The sequence below is a fragment of the Pleurodeles waltl genome, chromosome 7, assembly GCF_031143425.1.
Source record: "Pleurodeles waltl isolate 20211129_DDA chromosome 7, aPleWal1.hap1.20221129, whole genome shotgun sequence".
Taxonomy (NCBI): Eukaryota; Metazoa; Chordata; class Amphibia; order Caudata; family Salamandridae; genus Pleurodeles; species Pleurodeles waltl.
In genome coordinates, this window is record NC_090446.1 from 967,924,299 (window position 1) to 967,941,615 (window position 17,317).

The following is a 17,317-nucleotide window of genomic DNA, read 5'->3' on the forward strand; positions in this document are numbered from 1 at the left end:
TTGTCTGTTGCTCCTGTCCTATCATAGCATCACCTTGTCTTTTTTGGGTGCTCCTATGGAGAACTTCTTCAGATGAATACCTGTTGTGGACATTATAAATAGTTGTAGCAGCCTTTGAGCCAACATATTGCTGATCATTGGTTGGCTTACTGGCCTGGCAAATTAGTGTGATTCTTATTTAGTATGTTTTCTTTCCCTTCTCATGTTTTCCCCTTCCCAGTAGGGAGAGTCATATTTTGATTTGATAAGTTGCATTGTTCAGTTGCTTATGTTTGGTAACTATTTCTTTCTTTTTCTTTCAGCACTCCATAGGAGTGCATATGTTTTCTCCCTCATGCGCTGCTTCCCCTATCAATGCCTGCCTCTGCACAGATAGGGCCTGATTACAACTTTGGAGGAGGTGTTAATCCGTCCCAAAAAGTGACTGTAAAGTGACGGATATACCACCAGCCGTATTACGAATTACGAATTCCATAGGATATAATGGACTCGTAATACGTCTGGTGGTATATCCGTCACTTTACCATCACTTTTGGGACGGATTAACACCTCCTCCAAAGTTGTAATCAGGCCCTAAGTGTTGCTCGCCCCACCTCCAACTAATTTGTTGCTTACCCTGCTCTTCCCTGAGCAGCTCAGCTATGATCTTTTTTCTCATCCACCTGAAGCTCCTTCATTGCTTTCGCACCCCTTACCCCCAATGCATTTACTTCTCCACCACTTGCTCTTTCATTGCTCTCCTATCCCTCCTAATGTTTTTTTGTAAATACATGTTTTTTTTTTGTTCCAGGCGGCTCAGGAGTTGCAATTTGCTGCCAGGCCACTCCTTTTACAGAATGTGCTTTCGTGCATGTTTAAACAAAGTTATTCCTTTTATTCACCGCTCCATCTTGGAACACTACATAGAACAAAATCCACAAAATGGTCCTTTGAAACGTCTTCACGCTGGGCCACCATAGCACAGTTACACCTAGGCACACATGGGTGATGCTACAAGTGTGCGTACATGTTTTCCTGCTTCTTTTTTCAAAGCAACAACAGCAGCATTTGTTTTTTCCATTGCTGAACAGAGCCTCCAAAATCATTGGTAAAGCCAATAGTTCTGCATTGGCAGCTAAAAGAAGAAGAGCAACCTATTGGCTTTGCCAATGCTTGTTTTACTCTCCTAGTGAGGTATCTCTTCTCACCAACTTTTAACTCTCCTAACGCTGCCTTGTCTCTTCCCTGGTTCTCACCTATCCCTGTTCCATTGTTGTCTCTACTCTCCCACAGCTCTCATCTTTCAGTAGAGTTTATACTCTTCCCTCCTACTCCTCCAGTACCCTCTCTTTGCTCTCCCTTTTCTTCCTCAGGTTTCCCCCTCTTTATTGCAGTCTGTTCTCTCTGCTCTGAATCATGGAAACAGAAGGCAGTACATGTTAGGTTTAGGGGACCATATCCAGGACTGCAGTTCCAGTGCACTGCCCTGCATCAGTTTTCCGTGAAGGCTGGGGCTGTCACTTCTCTAAGGATAAGTGGTAGCGGGCTCCAGACGTTTGAAGGCAAGGAGATCAACATACAGTGTGGGAACTGTAACCATCGGCACCAGCATGACCCTTATCATCAACAGGCTTTGCTGCTTTGTTCTGGCTACTTATTCTCTTGTTCCCCTGTTGATGGATGTTTTTTCAATCCCTGGGTTTTTTGGTCCCTCTCTGGTGTACTTCTCTGCCAAGACACTAGCTTTGGTGGGTCTTCTTCACTGCCTGTCCGAATGCTGTCTGCATCTGAAGTGGTGGCTGTTGTGTGAGCATTGGAGCATATTATCAGGTGTATGCTTTCAGGAGGATAGTTGGGCCACTGGAGTGCTGCTAAATTATTCATAGATGGGAAGAAGTCGGTGTCGCCAGCTCTTCCATCAACCTGGCTGCCAAGCTGCTTCCTGATGTGCAGCATGAGTTTGCCCTACCTATAACAGTGGACAACATGGTCCACCCTTTTGCTGAGACATGACATTGGTGGAGCTGAACCTGCTGAATTGGGTCCATCTATAGGTCCTATCAAGTATGCTAGCTGCTCACTACTGTGATGCAATGGAAAAATATGTTTTTTTCCCTCTGCTGTCTTTCTGGGACTTTCTGCTCTGTCTAGCTGGAGCATCACATGGACACTGCATTAATGTCAAATGTGCTGTTGATAGTTTCAGTTCCCCAGGCTTCCAAGTTCATAACACGTCAATGTCCAACCCAACTGGGTGAAAACATTCCCATCTGGATGTGAGGTGGTATATTCAGTATATTTCCGATATGGAATTAGGGTGATTTTTTTTTACCTCTTTTGAAAATCCAGCGACCTTTGATTTGTGGGTGGCCATTACACCACCCAATATTATTGCACAAGGTCTGCTCTTGGGCAATAACTTGGCTGTATGTATGGTGGTTACTGTCAGTTACTACTGCTGGTCCTGGGACCTCCATTATTGATGCACATTGATGTGATAACTAAGGTTACATACAGCTTGGGATACTCTAATTCACATACTTAGCATACTCCTGCCTTGTAGTGTAGAGCGCAGACGTTTGCAAGTTGTTTTTTTCTGCCATTGACTTTGGATCTTTCAGCGTCAGTTCTGCAACCGTCGACCACTTCTCTGTTTTTTTTTCAGCTCCAGTAATCAAGGATCCTGAATCTTTGTTGGAAGACATCATTGATTGTTATGCTGCTTAGGAGCCTAACTCACTCGAGCTATTCCAGGACTAAGGTCTTATAAGAATAAGTGTTAGGTGGGAACAATATTGAAAATACACATCTCCATTGCTGGAAAAAGTGTATCGCCAAAATCCTGTGGTTGGACAAATGTCGGGTGTGCAACCTGTGCCGACTCCAAGAAATCCAACTGCCAAGCCTGCCATGCATTCAAAAATAGTTCATGAAGAGAACATGGCTAGGCAAATTATAAGCTGCAACACAGATACCTGCTGACATGCCTGCTGTTTTCTTCTCTGGGCTCAGTGAGCGCCTACTATAAGGGCAAGGGCCCATATGGTATACCCGCAGCTCCAGAACAGTAGAGCCCTGAAATCCTCTCTTCCAAAGGCTCTGACATTGAGAAGCAGCTTGCACATCCAAAGGATTCACTAGGTCCCGGGATGAAGACCACACCCAGAGTCACCATTCTTCGACCCATACCAGTGGATTATCCCTCTAGGAGTTTGAACTCTAAAACCGTCTCATTGAGGGTTAGAGTTCTGGGACTGAGAGCCACCCTTGCATTCAGCAAAGCCTCGAGCCAAGGTTTCCAAGCCTAGGCACCAGCCAATGACAACTTGACCCAAGGCCAATACTTGAACCCTCAGGGAACCAAAATTGACTCTGAAGTCAAGCCAGAGGAAGATTTAGATGTCCACTTCACCACCGAGTGAACTCTCTCTCTGTTCATTGAGCTACTAGAGGTGGCCGATGTCAGCTAGTGTAAGATTTTTATCCATCCAATCTCGAAGAAGATTCTTTTGCGCCTGCCACCACATGGGATCCACACAGCTTGAGGGAGCACTACAGGAAGAATAGGAGTTGGAGTATTTTTCCGCTCCAAAGAAAAGCAGAGACCAGTTGTGCAGTCCAGTTACTCAGTGACCTCTACACCTCCTCCACTACATCATAGACCACTACTACCTCAATCACCACACAAGCCGTCATCAACTCGAGTCTGTCTTTTCTTTCCATACCAGTTCTGATCATGAGTCGTTTTGACCCTTAGTAATTCTACTTTGATCTTGTAAGACCAAGGGATGGAGATAATCCATGGAAGCATTAAAACGTAGATCGACAGAATTATGGTAGCCTGGAGGTTTGGCCAGTGAAGGCCTTACCTCAGATTGATACCACTTTATATAATACACCATAATACAAAGGGCAGCTGACCATCACAAGGTCAAACTTAGTTTGGTGGATGTGGAGGATGATTTAATTGTGGAAATACTCTTGCAGAGATGGATGCAATTTTTGCTGATGCTGAAAAGCAAGACAGACGCACCAATGAAAACTGATTTCCTCAAGGTCCAGGTAGAGACCCCAGAGGTCAAAAAAAGAAACCTGTCCCATATAACTGTAGGCACAACAAAAGGCATGTGATACCGGACCCCTCGTATGCGCATAGCAAGGAACAGATCATGCGCTCATACTATTAGGTATAGTCCCACTCTTCACGAGGAGAGAAAGAAAATTGATGCTCCTGGAAAGTGAGTCACTGGAGGTGTCAACACAGTGGTGTATTGCCACCTTTGTAGGCCTTCTATCCTGTCATGGCCTTTATCATGGGAGCTGATTAAACACCTGCCTGAGGTGTACCACAGGAGAAGATGAAAACTAGTCAGTAAGGCAAGAAATGCAATACCAATATTGGGTGTGCCCTGGATGCAGCTAACACAGCAACCAGGCATCATTCTACAATGTCATGCAGGACAAAAGATGTTTGGGTTTCTCCCTGAAGTTCAACAGCACTTCATCAATCTACCATTTGATGGGGAACACCTTTTCGGGCCTCAGATCGACAGTATAATTGAGAAAATCAAACAGTTCACAGACAGTGCCAAAGCCATGGGAGTCTTACAAGCCCAGTCTCCCAGAACTGTGTATCTTAAACAACAGACAGGAGGAGGTCCCAAGACTGCAACAGCAACCCAGCACACAGAATTACGAAAGCAGAAGTATTTCAGGAAGGACACATTTCTAAATAATACAGTTGAGGGTATTCCCCAGGCAGCTGCAGAGAGGATGGTAATTGTGGGTGCCTCAACTTTCAAGCAGTCGTTTGTCATCCATCCCCTGATCATACGTCACCTATTGAGGAGGGGATAATCATGTTAAGCCTTCCACTTGGGGGTAGAAATAACTCAGAGAAGAGGCTGTTGTCTATTATTTAGCAAGGTTACTGCTTAGAGTTCTACACCACCAGACATACCACCTCTGCAGCTTGCAATCAATCAGTAACAATAGCAACTGTTGTGAGAGGAAGAAGAAGCCCTTCTAAGCAAAAGTGCTATTAAATCTGTGCCCCTGCACCAATGGGTCAAGCAGGGTGCACCCTGTGCTTTCTCATTTATAAAAAGGAGGGTACCCTGTGATCTATTCTCAACTTCAGGCCACTGAATTGATGCATCCTTTTGGAGCACTTCAAACTGTCTACCTTGAGGACATTGTGCCTCTGCTTGGCACCAGAGACCATGTGTCCCTCAAACTCAGGGACGCCTTCTTCCAAATCTCCATGAAATTACCTCACTGAGAAGAGTTACTGAATTGCAAGCTCTAACATTAAAGGAATCCTTTATTCAGATGCTGAAGGAAACAGTTGTTCTAGGGCTTTCCCCTTTTCATGACAATCAGCCCACTGAGTTGCCTTATTTCTTTCCACAACCTCAAATAGTGGCAGAAAGAACATCAAATGTTGAGAGAGCACCTATGGATTACATTGACACTACAAAATCCATCTGCAACTCAGAACAACTGTTTATTGCTTTCACAAAACCTCACAAAAGAAATCACATTTCTAAGGAGGGTCTAATGAGATTCAACGTGAAATGCAACACAAATGCATATTAACATGCTTTGCAAGGGCAAAACAGACTGCATTCTGTGCATAGGACACACTTCACTAGAAAGAAGGGAGCAACTATGAACCTCTTAGGGAACGTACTAGTAGCAGATAATCTGCAACCTGCAACATGAGTAGCGCCACATGTATTCTCTAAGCATTATAGTATGGATATTCAGAAAGCTTTGGTTGGCCAAAGAGTACTAACAACGTTTTCAAACAGCTGTGTAATTGGCTATCTAGCCACTAGTTTATGGAAGTGTACTGCCCTACACTCTATGTAAAGCACGTAATCTACAGCAGCATATGCTAGAAATGAAAATGTTGTTTAACCTACCCCCATTAGTTTGTAGCTATTAGAGCTGTAGATCCACCTGCCTCCACCTGACTCGTTGGATGCAAGCAATAATCCAAAATGTTTTCACATCACATGCAGTTGTTGTCCTACTTTGCTACACTCCACTTACATTACTCACCCCCGTGTAAAACGTACTACGGTAGGGTCTTTGTCATAGTACATTGTGGACTAACCGAGGAGTCATGAGATGTCTTGAGACCGAAGTCAACTTTGAAGAAAAACAACTTTTAAGCATCTGCGCCCCACACTAGATGGCAGGAGTATGCAAAGCATGTGAATCTGCAAGCTAAAAAAGGTTACAGAGTGTCTAAAATTTTCTTTACTACCTTTGAGCACTCGATAATCTATACAGTCCTTAAAAAGGCCATCAACCAGCGACTCAAAGAATACCTGGAGACAACCACCTTCTGGACGCTTCCCAATGTGGATTCTGCTCCAACCACAGCACAGAAACCGTCCTGATCACTGCCACAGACAACATCAGAACCCTCTTAGACAGATGAGACTCTCAGCTGCCCTTATCCTCTTCATACTCTGTGGCTTTTAACACAGTCTCCCACCACACCCTGATCAAAAGGCTCCTACAGATCGGCATCCAAGATGTAGCCCTCAAATGAATTGTGTCCTTCCTCTCTGGAAGAACTCGGAGAGTCCACCTCCCTCCCTTCACCTCGGAGCCAAAAAGCACTATCTGTGGTGTCCCCCAAGCCTCATCCCTCAATCCCAGCCTTTTCAACACCTACAACACCAACATAGTCAGCAACCATGGACTGAACATCTCTTATGCGGACAATACCCAGCTTGTCCTATTGCTCTCCGAAGGCCCTCCTCTGCGAAGGAAAACGTCCACCTCTGCATGACCAGCATCGCTAACTGGATACAAGATAACTGCCTCAAACTCAACACAGACAAGGCAGAAGTACTACTCTTTGGGAGCACCACCTTGCAGTGGGACGACTTTTAATGGCCCGCCTACATGGGACCCTCCCCGCCCCCACAGACCAAGCCCAGAACCTTGGAATCATTCTGGACAGCAAACTCACCAGCCTCCTCTGCCTGCTTCCTCACCCTCCACATGCTTCATAAGATCTTCATATGGCTCCCTGTATCTACCAGATGTACCCTCACCCAAGCCCTCATCACCAGCCGCCTGGACTATGGCAACCTTACAGACACTTGCGCTCCGTCTCTCTCTCCCTTGCCCACAATCCCCATGGTTGGCGCAGCAACAGTGGAGGCTGTTCTTTCTCCTACCTCACCTCAAAGTCCTGGAACAGCCTCCACATCCATCTGAGGACATCTCAATCCCTTCAAGAATTCAGAAAAGGGCTCAAGACCTGGCTCTGACAGGCCCCGTGCAGCCTGGATGCCTTCTGGGTGATTAGTGTGCCATAGAAATCTGGATGATTGATTGATTGATAGATAAGTTCTCCAGCATGGAGTCCCATATTTTTCATCATTGCCAGTTGGTGAGATAGAAGTTCCAAAGTAACTTTCCAGCAGCAATAAAACCTATTAACCTGCTTGAAAATTGTGTGGATGCCATAGCTGTAGGAAAGTACCCTCTTTTTGGCATGGTGGTCAGTGTGTTTTGACTTTCAGTGTGTTTTAACCAGGACCCCAGTGACTGTGCTGGCTCCCTCTAAATTTTATTGCTTGGGTCTTCATCCCTCCCTCATTACCCCCCATCACCTCCCCCCCACAAACACACACATTTGGCATACTGGTGCCCCATACAAGTCCCTAGTGTATGGTACCCAGGGCATTGACGCACCAGGGGTACCATATGGGCAGCAGCATGCATTATGCCACCCATGAGCCCTTGTAAAATGAGTCTGCAGGCCTGCCACTGCAGCCTGCGTGAAAAGGCGCATGCACCCTTTCACTTCAGGTCACTGCACCAGGTCACTGTAAGTCACCCCTATGGTAGGCCCTCCTAGCTCAGAGGGCTGGGTGCAGGTACCTGTAAGTGAGAGCACCCTTGCATGAGCAGAGGTGCCCCTATGAACTGCAGCTCCATTTTCCTGGACTTTGTAAGTGCGGGACACCATTTTACACATGTAATGGAAACCTGTGTGCAAGCTACATAATGGTAATTCCCAACCTGGGCATGTTTGGTATCATACTCTTGCTAGTATTGGTTGCATGATTCCATGCACTCTGGGGCTCCTTAGAGGACCCCCAGTATTGCTTCTACCAGTTGGCAGGGTTTTGCAGGCAGCCAACGCTGCTGCCATCCTACAGACAGATCTCTGCCCTCCTGCTGCTTGCCCAGATCAAGCCCAGGAATGCAGGACATAGGATTTACTTTGGGAGAGATAGGCAACACCCTCTCCCTTTGGAAATAGGTGTTTCAGGGCTTGGGAGGAGTAGGCTACCCAAGCCACCAGTATGCTTTGAAGGTCCCATTTGGTGCTCTTCTTGCATAAACCGGTTTATGCAAGAAGAGGCTCTGGCGTGAAACTGGACAATGGAAAGGGGAGTGACCACTCCCCTGTCCCTCACCACCCCAGGGATGGTGCCCAGAGCTTCTCCATGTGGCCATTTGATTCTGCCATCTTGAATCCAAGGTGGGCAGAGGCCTCTGGGAGCATCTGAGTGGCCAGGTCAGGCAGGTGATGTCACAGCCCCCTCCTGATAGGTGGTCACCCTGTTAGGTGACCAATCCCCCTTTCCGGGCTATTTAGGGTCTCCTTCTTGGGTGGATCCTCAGATTTTACGTGCAAGATTCCTGCAGAATTCCCCTGCAATGTTTACTTTATCTTCTGGCCACTGGAACAACAACTGGACCCTCCAGGAACTGACAATCTGCATCCACAGCGACTACTCTGCTTGCAACATTGTTTCCATGGCTCCTTCCAGCAACTGCAACATTTCCCCGACTGTGTATCCTCTGAGGATGACAAGTCTTTAGTCTGCATGAGAAGCAAGAAGGCATCTCCTTTGGAGTGAAGAAGTCACTCCCTTTCAACTGCAGGCACCAACTGCAATGACGACCCACTGCGTGTGGGGTACCCTTGTTCCTCTCTCTGCCAGCTGTCCAACTTTGGAGACTGTAAGACCTTGCCTCGCCACACAAGACAGTACTTCCGTGCACCGCGCTACTCGCAGCTACCAAGCTTCCTGGCATCTCCTCCAAAGGACCTTCAGGCTCTGTGTAGCCCCAGTACTCTTCCCTGAGAAGCATAGCCCTGTGGGTCCTGCAATGTGGGACTCCTTCCAAAGTTTTCTGCGTGGGCCTCACCGCAACTCCTGTGCTTGCTACCTGTGGTTCACGGTTGGGGGCTACCGCCTCTCCCTGTCACTCTCCTCACTGCTGAGGGTCACCCTGGACGTTGCTGGTCTCCGGCAGCTCCACATTTCTTCTTCCACAGCATTTGCTTTAGCCAAGACGTTTGGTGTTTTTTCCAAACCACTGACTAACTGTAATCCTTTTTCCGGCGAGGGATGTTGACTGCATCGCTTCAGGAATTCTTCAGCTGCTCCAGTGCTGCATTTCTGACTGTCCTCGTTCACCGTCATCCTGATCCTGCATCCACAGACTGGTTGGTAGTGGCTCCTGTCACGACCGGACACTCCAATGTGAACTGGATTTGGTCCCCTTCCTTTACTGGTCTTCCTCTTCCAGGATCCACCTTTAGTTTATTGCAGTCGTGTATGGTTCTTGCATTATCCTCTCCTGAAGTCCTTTTGGTGGGTTTGGGGAAAACAGATCTTTACCTCTTCTCATGGTCGCTGGGGATTACTCTGGTATGTAACTTGCAGGTTTCCTAGTTCCCCCAGCTCCCCTCTACTGATTCCACTTCCTTGGGTGTAGGCCTGACTTTCGCATTCCACTTACTGAGTATATGGTTTGGTCCCACGCCGATCCCCCCCCCCCCCCTTCAGCCCCCCCCACCCAGCCTTCAGTAGTGTCTATTACTTTCACTGTTTTCTATTGCTTTTATGCTAATCACTGACTTCTAATGTGTTCATAATAGTGTGTTTACTTACCTCCAGTAGTCTAGTACTTGTGTTACTATAATAAAGTACCTTTATTTTTGTAACACTGTGGTTCTTTCGTGTGTGAGTGCTGTGTGATTACAGTGGTATTGCATAAGCTTTGCATGTCTCCTAGTTAAGTCTTGGCTGCTCATCCACAGCTACCTCTAGAGAGCCCTGGCTTCCTAGACACTGTCTACACCTCACTGTAGGTGATAATGCCTTAGGTGCTCACCACACACCAATCCAGCTTCCTACAATAGCCCAGCGACAATTAAAAATACAAAGCCAACTAGTTGGAGGCAAACTGAAGCCTCTTCCCCTCAGTGGGACCATACTTCAGATTTTTACTGCATGTTGTGCCTGAAGAGAATTACTGTCTGGGCTCTGCTCTTATTTCAGATATGAAACCTATTAAACTCTTTCTCTCCTTGCCTTATTCTGTATGTCCAGCTCCTCAACTACTGCATTTGGTTGCTAGTTATTGGTCCTCGTCTAGGGACAGGACAGATTTTCCACCACTGCAGAACCTTCCTGAAAATCTTACCCCTCAAGAAAGGACCTTCTCAAATGCTGCAAGTCCTGTAAGTAAAAAAGGAAAGAACTTCATGATGAGGACGCCCTCATGGAAATGTATATGTTGCTTATATACCAAACATAATGCCAAGGACTACAACATTTGACCTAATTGTCTGTTAAAACCCCAGAGGACAAGACAAACGCTGGCTGTTTGTGTAATTGAATAAGGCTCACTTTAAAGCATGCTGTATACTTGATTTCTCTCTGGCTGCATCCTCCAAAAAGTCACCTTGGCGCAGCTGATATCGGCACTACCACTGCTGATGCAGCGTAACTCATCTCGGCACTCAATCAGCGACAACCTCGTTGACACTATCTTTATCAATTCTACCACTGTTGACACACCCTAATCAGTTACTCCATCAGTAGCAGCACACTCCTCAATGATGAAGAAGAAGGACCTTCATATAGAGAGAAAGCCGCTAGATCCAATAACAGTGCTTGAACTGCACCTGCTGCTGGGCACCATCTCACCAGCTTTTGTGAGTTCTGGTCCAAAATATGCCAAATAAGAGGATGAAGGTACATTTGTCCCAGCTTGCAGCCCTGGCCAACAGCACTTAAAATAGTAGGAAGAAGATAAGATGATACTCAGGATTCTGACCAGAGGAATTATCTTCAAAATGTCCTTTACCAAAATGACCCATGAACCATGACTCAGCAGACAAGGTATGGCATTATGGGGATCTATGAGATGACACCATACTACAGTAAGCCTCTGTTTACGAGGGTGCATATGTCCGATGTCTTGGTGAGCTAAATTAAGGACCACCCAACCATGACGATGAACCTGTACTTCTGGTTTCTGAGTCCAGCACCCGCTGGATCCCATCCTCTTCAGTTACAACAACAGACAAGTCACCTGGCAGTTTCACATTCAACAGTCTCTACTACCTCCACATTCTGCGTTGCTTTCACCCCAGAACTACTGACAATGCTGGAAGGTCCAGTGATGAGCCTCACAGAAACAGATAGCACAGAAGATAAGGTGGAAGGCTGAAAAGAAGGCAAGAGGCAAGGAAATACTCCAGGGGGGCATGTGTTAGTTGTCAGGGTCATCAATCTATGGGCTATCTTGTACTTCCACAGGTGGACTACATTCTGTTAAGGACAACATACATAAATTCAGTTTGTTTGTCAAGTGTCTTTCTGCCATTATGGAAACCGCCAGTCATGTGGGAGTATAATAAAGTGTTCTCACAGCTGATGTAATTCCTGATTGAGCATATTTCACAGGAGAGAACATATGTCCCATGGAAACTTATTTTACTGCTTTCCCTCACTTTTATGAGAAGGACCAGTGAGTTGCAGGCGTTCTCACTTATGGAAATTTTTCTGAGATTTTACAAAGGCAAAGCCAGTATCAAGACTAACCCCAAATTCTTCCTCTTTGGAACATCATAACAGAGAACCAGTGATACTCTGATCAAATCCAGCATTGGTAGCAGAGAGATCTCTCTGCTCCCTGAGCATTTGCGCTGGTGCCTGAAGAGACCTTAGACATTTAGGAAAATGTTTAATTCTTTTGTCTCTTTCGTGGCATCTAACACTCTGTTCTCTACCAACAAGGAATTACAAAATTTATGGCAATAACATTATCTTTTTGTCATAGAAAGTCCATAAACACCTATGAAAAAAAGTGCTTAACTAGAAGCATTTCCACAAAAAGCCGCTCTGTCTGCCTGGGTGGCAATGGCAGATAACTGTAGAGAAGACATCCTTCATGAATGACTACTGTATTGATAGTGAGACTGTACTGTTTGAGAGTCGACAGTTGGATAGACAGTCTGTTGAATCTTTTTTTCCCTAAAGGAGGGCAGTATTTTGTTTTTCTGCAGTCCACTTCAAAGTTAAATGTGCCTGTTTATGTATAATGTGTTATTCAGATTTAAGCATGTTAATCTGTGAAAGATGCGATACTATAGAAGAAATAAGTGTTTGATGGCATGTATAGTTGTTGCTACACATGTTGTGCACTCTCCTACCATCTAGTGTTAGGTCCTGAATAGTGCAAATAGTTTTTCTTCTAAGAAGTGTTTCGAACGACACCTCCTCTTGGTGATATGGCGCATGGGTATTGATTCCTTTGTTAGATTGTTGTCTCTCCACCATCTGGTTCGGACGTGTGTGCGTGTGGTTCTCAATCTCTTTTTTCTGTTCCAACTGTATTGTATTCAATCTTGCATTTCTTTGTCAGTGTTCCCTCTGTTTTTTTATCATTTTAGGCTTCGACCAACCACTCCTTGGGGCGTTAGTACCTGTCTTGGGCTTACTTTTCGCATGGCTCCGGTTTTGAAGGAAATGGTTCCTTGATGGAACAAACTCAATTCCGCTTCTGTCCTTGGTGCCATGCTAAGTTTCCACACTCACCAATCCCTCATGTTCCTTTGCATCTCCAAACTACTGCGAAGCAAACTGCGATGCCTGTAAGTCATTTAGATCCAAAAAGATCTCTAGGACTGAAGGGGCTTGTTGAATAGTAAGGGTTCCCAAGGCATTGGACGCACCCCGGAGCACTTTGGGGAGGAGCTCACTGAGGGGGAACCAACAGTACAGGAGGAGGAAGCCCTTTCCATCCAAGACAGCCCTGAGTCCGATGTGGATTCGACATTGAGAGCCAATAACTTTCCTCTGCTCAGCGCGTGAGTACTCTGGCCCTTGCTAGAAATCCTTTAAGAAGTTCTAGAGGTAACCAGCTCACCACTGCCATCTGACCATGGTCGGTACTGAAGACTGTTTCGGCAGTCCCGCCTTCCAGCTTGGCGCCGAAAATGGCAACAAAGGCTAAAGCCTCTGCCTCGGCTTCAACCACGACCACATCTGACCGAGAGATCATTCTGGGGTCGATCCAAACCTTGGCACTGATCCAGCAGCTGGATGCTTCAACCTTGGCACCAACCTAGATCACAAAGCACAAATTCTCTGCGCTGTAGTCTTCAGAACTGAAAACTTTGGAATCCAGGGAATCTGGCCAGTCTTCCACTAGTCCGTCGCCAGTTGAGCCAATTCTTGCAAAGATGGACAATAGACAGCATAGACTTCAAATTCAAGAAGGCACAGCCCGCATCCTTGCTACACCTTCCTCTCCTGTGCTTCCACAGAGGGAATTGACTTTTGAGGAGGCTCTGGATGTTCCTCTCCCTCCAAAGAGGAGACCAGAGGACAAGGCTATAACCAATTCGCCGGCCTCCTCCAGCGCCTCCACCTCCTTGTCCTCCTCCACCACCTTCATTAATTATACTTCCTTCCCCTTCCCACTACATCCATACTAGGGGATGACGCACCTCGGGCATCACAGCAGTCATACATTGGGTTTAGGAAGCTGGCTCTGTATTCACTATATCTTTTTGAGGTCGCCGGGAATACGATAAGCTACATTCAGCGGAGCCCTTAAATCTTCGATTTAGGGACGATACAGGGGTCAGAGGGAAGTTACCAATGGCTACTGTCCCTAATGGTGACTACAGGGACACAGACCGAAGACTATTGGTCGCTGTCCTCCAAACCAACATGGAGGATTCTGCAGGGAGTGGGGTCACTTCAGCTCTGGACACCTTAGGGGTTGTTCTATCTGGAGTGGTCACCCCTCTTGGTTTTACCTGATTTTCTCGCCATACTTTGCAGCCAAAAGTCGGGCGTTGTCAGGAGGGGGTGTCAGGGGGGGGTCCATGAGGGTTGGGCATCACCGCTAGCTGAGCCTTTGAGGCTCACCACCAAGTGTTATAGTTCCGGCACGGGGGAGTAGTGAATCATCTCCACCCAGAGCAGGCTTTGTTTCTGGCCTCAGAGCAAAAAGGCTCTCACCCAAAGAGGTTAGAAATGTGCCTGTTAGTGGCAGGCTGGCACAGACTGCTCAGTCCTGCACTAAAAGGTTGGTTAAATTACAGGGGGAAATCTCTAAGATGTCCTCTGGGTGCATTTTGCAATAGATCCAACACTGGCATCAGTGTGGGTTTATTGAGCTGAAAAGTTTGATACCAGACTTCCCAGACTTCAGTGAAGCCATCAAGGAGCTGTGGAGTTTTTACTGACAAACTCCTAGCCTATGTACTCAGTATGGCCACACTGCACTTACAATGTCTAAGAATGGTCTTAGACCCTGTAGGGGCATATTGCTCATGCAGCTGTGCCCTCACCTGTGGTATAGTGCACCCTGCCTTAGGTTAGACGACATTCTTGGCTTCTGTGTTTCAGCTTTCTGCCATACGTTCAACAGGTAGTTTTGAACATGCCCTTTGATAATGAGCACCTGTTTGAATTGCAAGTGGACACAACACTTGACAAGATAAAGTAGGACATTGACACTGCCTAGGTTAAGCACACCCTCCAAACCCACACACAGAGGTTCCTTTTGTCTCCCAGGGTGCAGAGGGGCAAACAAATCCTCTTCAACAGAGGCGTCAGTCCCGGTCCTCTTACAGCAGAGGCTACTTCAGAGGCTCCTACGGTGGGGTCAAATAACAAAGGGAGAGAAAAGAGTACCTCCTTACACAGATCCTCCTCTACTGCCAAACAGTGAATACCTACAACTTCTCCCTGACCATTCAACACCTGTCAGGGGGAAGATTCCAACACTTTCATTCAGTCTGGGACACCATCACCACTGACCAACGGGTCCTTGCCATTATCGAACGTGGCTATTGTCTGGAGCTCAATAACACACCCCCCAGCATTCCCCCTCGCACCACAGGTTATCACTGCAACACCTATCACTTTCCAAGCACGAAGTCCAAGCTCTTCCCCTCAAAGGGGCCAAAGAACCCGTTCCCTTGCAACACCAAGGTACAGCAGTATATTCCCTTTACTTCCTGATCCCCAAAAAGGATGGGTCTCTTAGACCAATTCTGGATCTCCGACCTCTAAACAAATACATCCTATCAGAACTCACCCACATGGTCACTCTTCAGTATGTCATTCCACTTCTGCAACAAGGCAACTTTATGACAGCTCTGGACCTAAAGGACGGCTGCTTTCACATATCAATCCACCCGGCACACCGAAAATACTTAAGGTTCGTCAGTGCAGTTAATCATTATCAGTTCAAATTTCTTCCGTTTGGGGTGACTACTGCTCCTCGGGTATTCACAAAATGCTTAGCAGTGGTCGCAGCGCACTTGCGAAGGCAGAACATTCATGAGCTTCCTTACCTGGATGACCGGCTCATCAAAGCCAGTACATTTCATCAGTGTCAACAACATACTCAGCTTACAGTTGATCTCCTTCACAAACTATGGTTCAATCTCATCATCCCAAAATCTCCTCTCCAACATGTACAGGTTCAACCTTACCTGGGAGCAATAGTGAACGTGCATTTAGGGTTAGCATACCCCAATCATGCATGCATTCAGAGTTTTCAGACACTTCTGACTCAGTTCCAGGAAAAACAATCTTATACAGTAAGGAACATCATGCATCTGTTAGGGATGATAGCTTCTTGCATTACTCTAGTTCCCCATGCAAGTCTACATCTGCATCCCCTACAAGTGTCTACCTCGCATCAACAACCTATTGAAAAGGCAGCTTTTTCTAGACCCTGTTCTTCACATCACACTAGCCACAGATGCATCACGGATTGGTCAGGGTGCTCACCGCCAAGAATTGATGACTCAGTTTCTGTGGAATGCAAAACACCAGTCCCTACACATCAACTACTTGGAACGTCTTAGCACTGAATCCTTTCCTTCATCACCTCTCTCACAAGGTTGTCCTAGTCCGGACAGACAGTATGACATCTATGTATTACTTAGAAAAACGTGGGGGGGGGAGACATGATCTCCGCCACAAATCACACCTGTCTTACACCATATAGAATTGAGCATTTCACCACAACATTCATCTGTTGGCAGAATATCATCCCCTAGCTGTCAAAAGAGGACTTATGTACTACGTAGATGGAACTAAAACCTTTAGGAAAAGTAAACAGGTCTTTGTAGTCTTTTATCTACCTTATATCCAAATCAGGCAGAGCCAGAATGCTAGTCAAATGTATTCAGACTTGATTCATTAAGGCCAAAAGACCATTACCTGTTTCTCCTGTAGCATCCGCCACTTGTAAAAAGAGATCTGCGGCCTTCCTTGAAAACATTCCCATAGCTGTAAGGCAGCTACATGGTCTACACCACACCCCTTCACAAAACACAACTAGCACATCAACAAGAAAAGTAGGTCAGGCAGTGCTAAGTACACTTTCCAGACAGCTTCAACTCCCACAGGCTAGCCACAGCTTCTGAAGAGGAACTGCTTTACAGTCTATGCAGAGTATGTGTATCTACAGCCATACATGCCATCGAACAGATTATGTTACTTGCCCTGTAGGAATTTGTTCATGGCATGTAGTGCTGTAGATTCACATGTGCCCTCCCTCCTCCCTGGACGCCTGTGGCCGTTGCAGTTAGATTTTACATGTATATATTTGTACATATCTATTTACACTTTGCATGGACATCTCTTTTCCTGCACATACCTTCCACTCCTTTCTTACTCGCCTGCGAGAAAACAATCTCACAAAGGAATCGATGCCTATGCACAAAATCACCAAGAGCAGGAGTCACTCAATCTCATGACTCGAAACACTTCTTCAATGAAAAAACAACTTGCACCACTCTGGACCCAACACTCGATGGCAGGACTATGCAGAGCATGTGAATCTACAGCACTATATGCCACAAACAGATGCTTACAGCGTAAGTAATATCATCCTTCCTATCTGTATTTATAGTTCTTATGGATTCTCCTAACTGCATGTTCCTTACCGTAGAATATCCTTCAGGGGCTAGACTTGATCCAGAGAATTTTGCAGCAGTTTCTGCATGCCGCTAACATATTCAGCT

The 17,317-nt window shown here is 46.2% G+C and overlaps 1 protein-coding gene across 2 annotated transcripts in view; it reads left to right on the top strand.

The window, feature by feature from the left end:
* Window positions 1–17,317, top strand: part of RNF213 (ring finger protein 213) — a 1,978,231-nt gene that overhangs the window by 399,065 nt on the left and 1,561,849 nt on the right. The gene's annotated exons all lie outside the window — the stretch shown is intronic.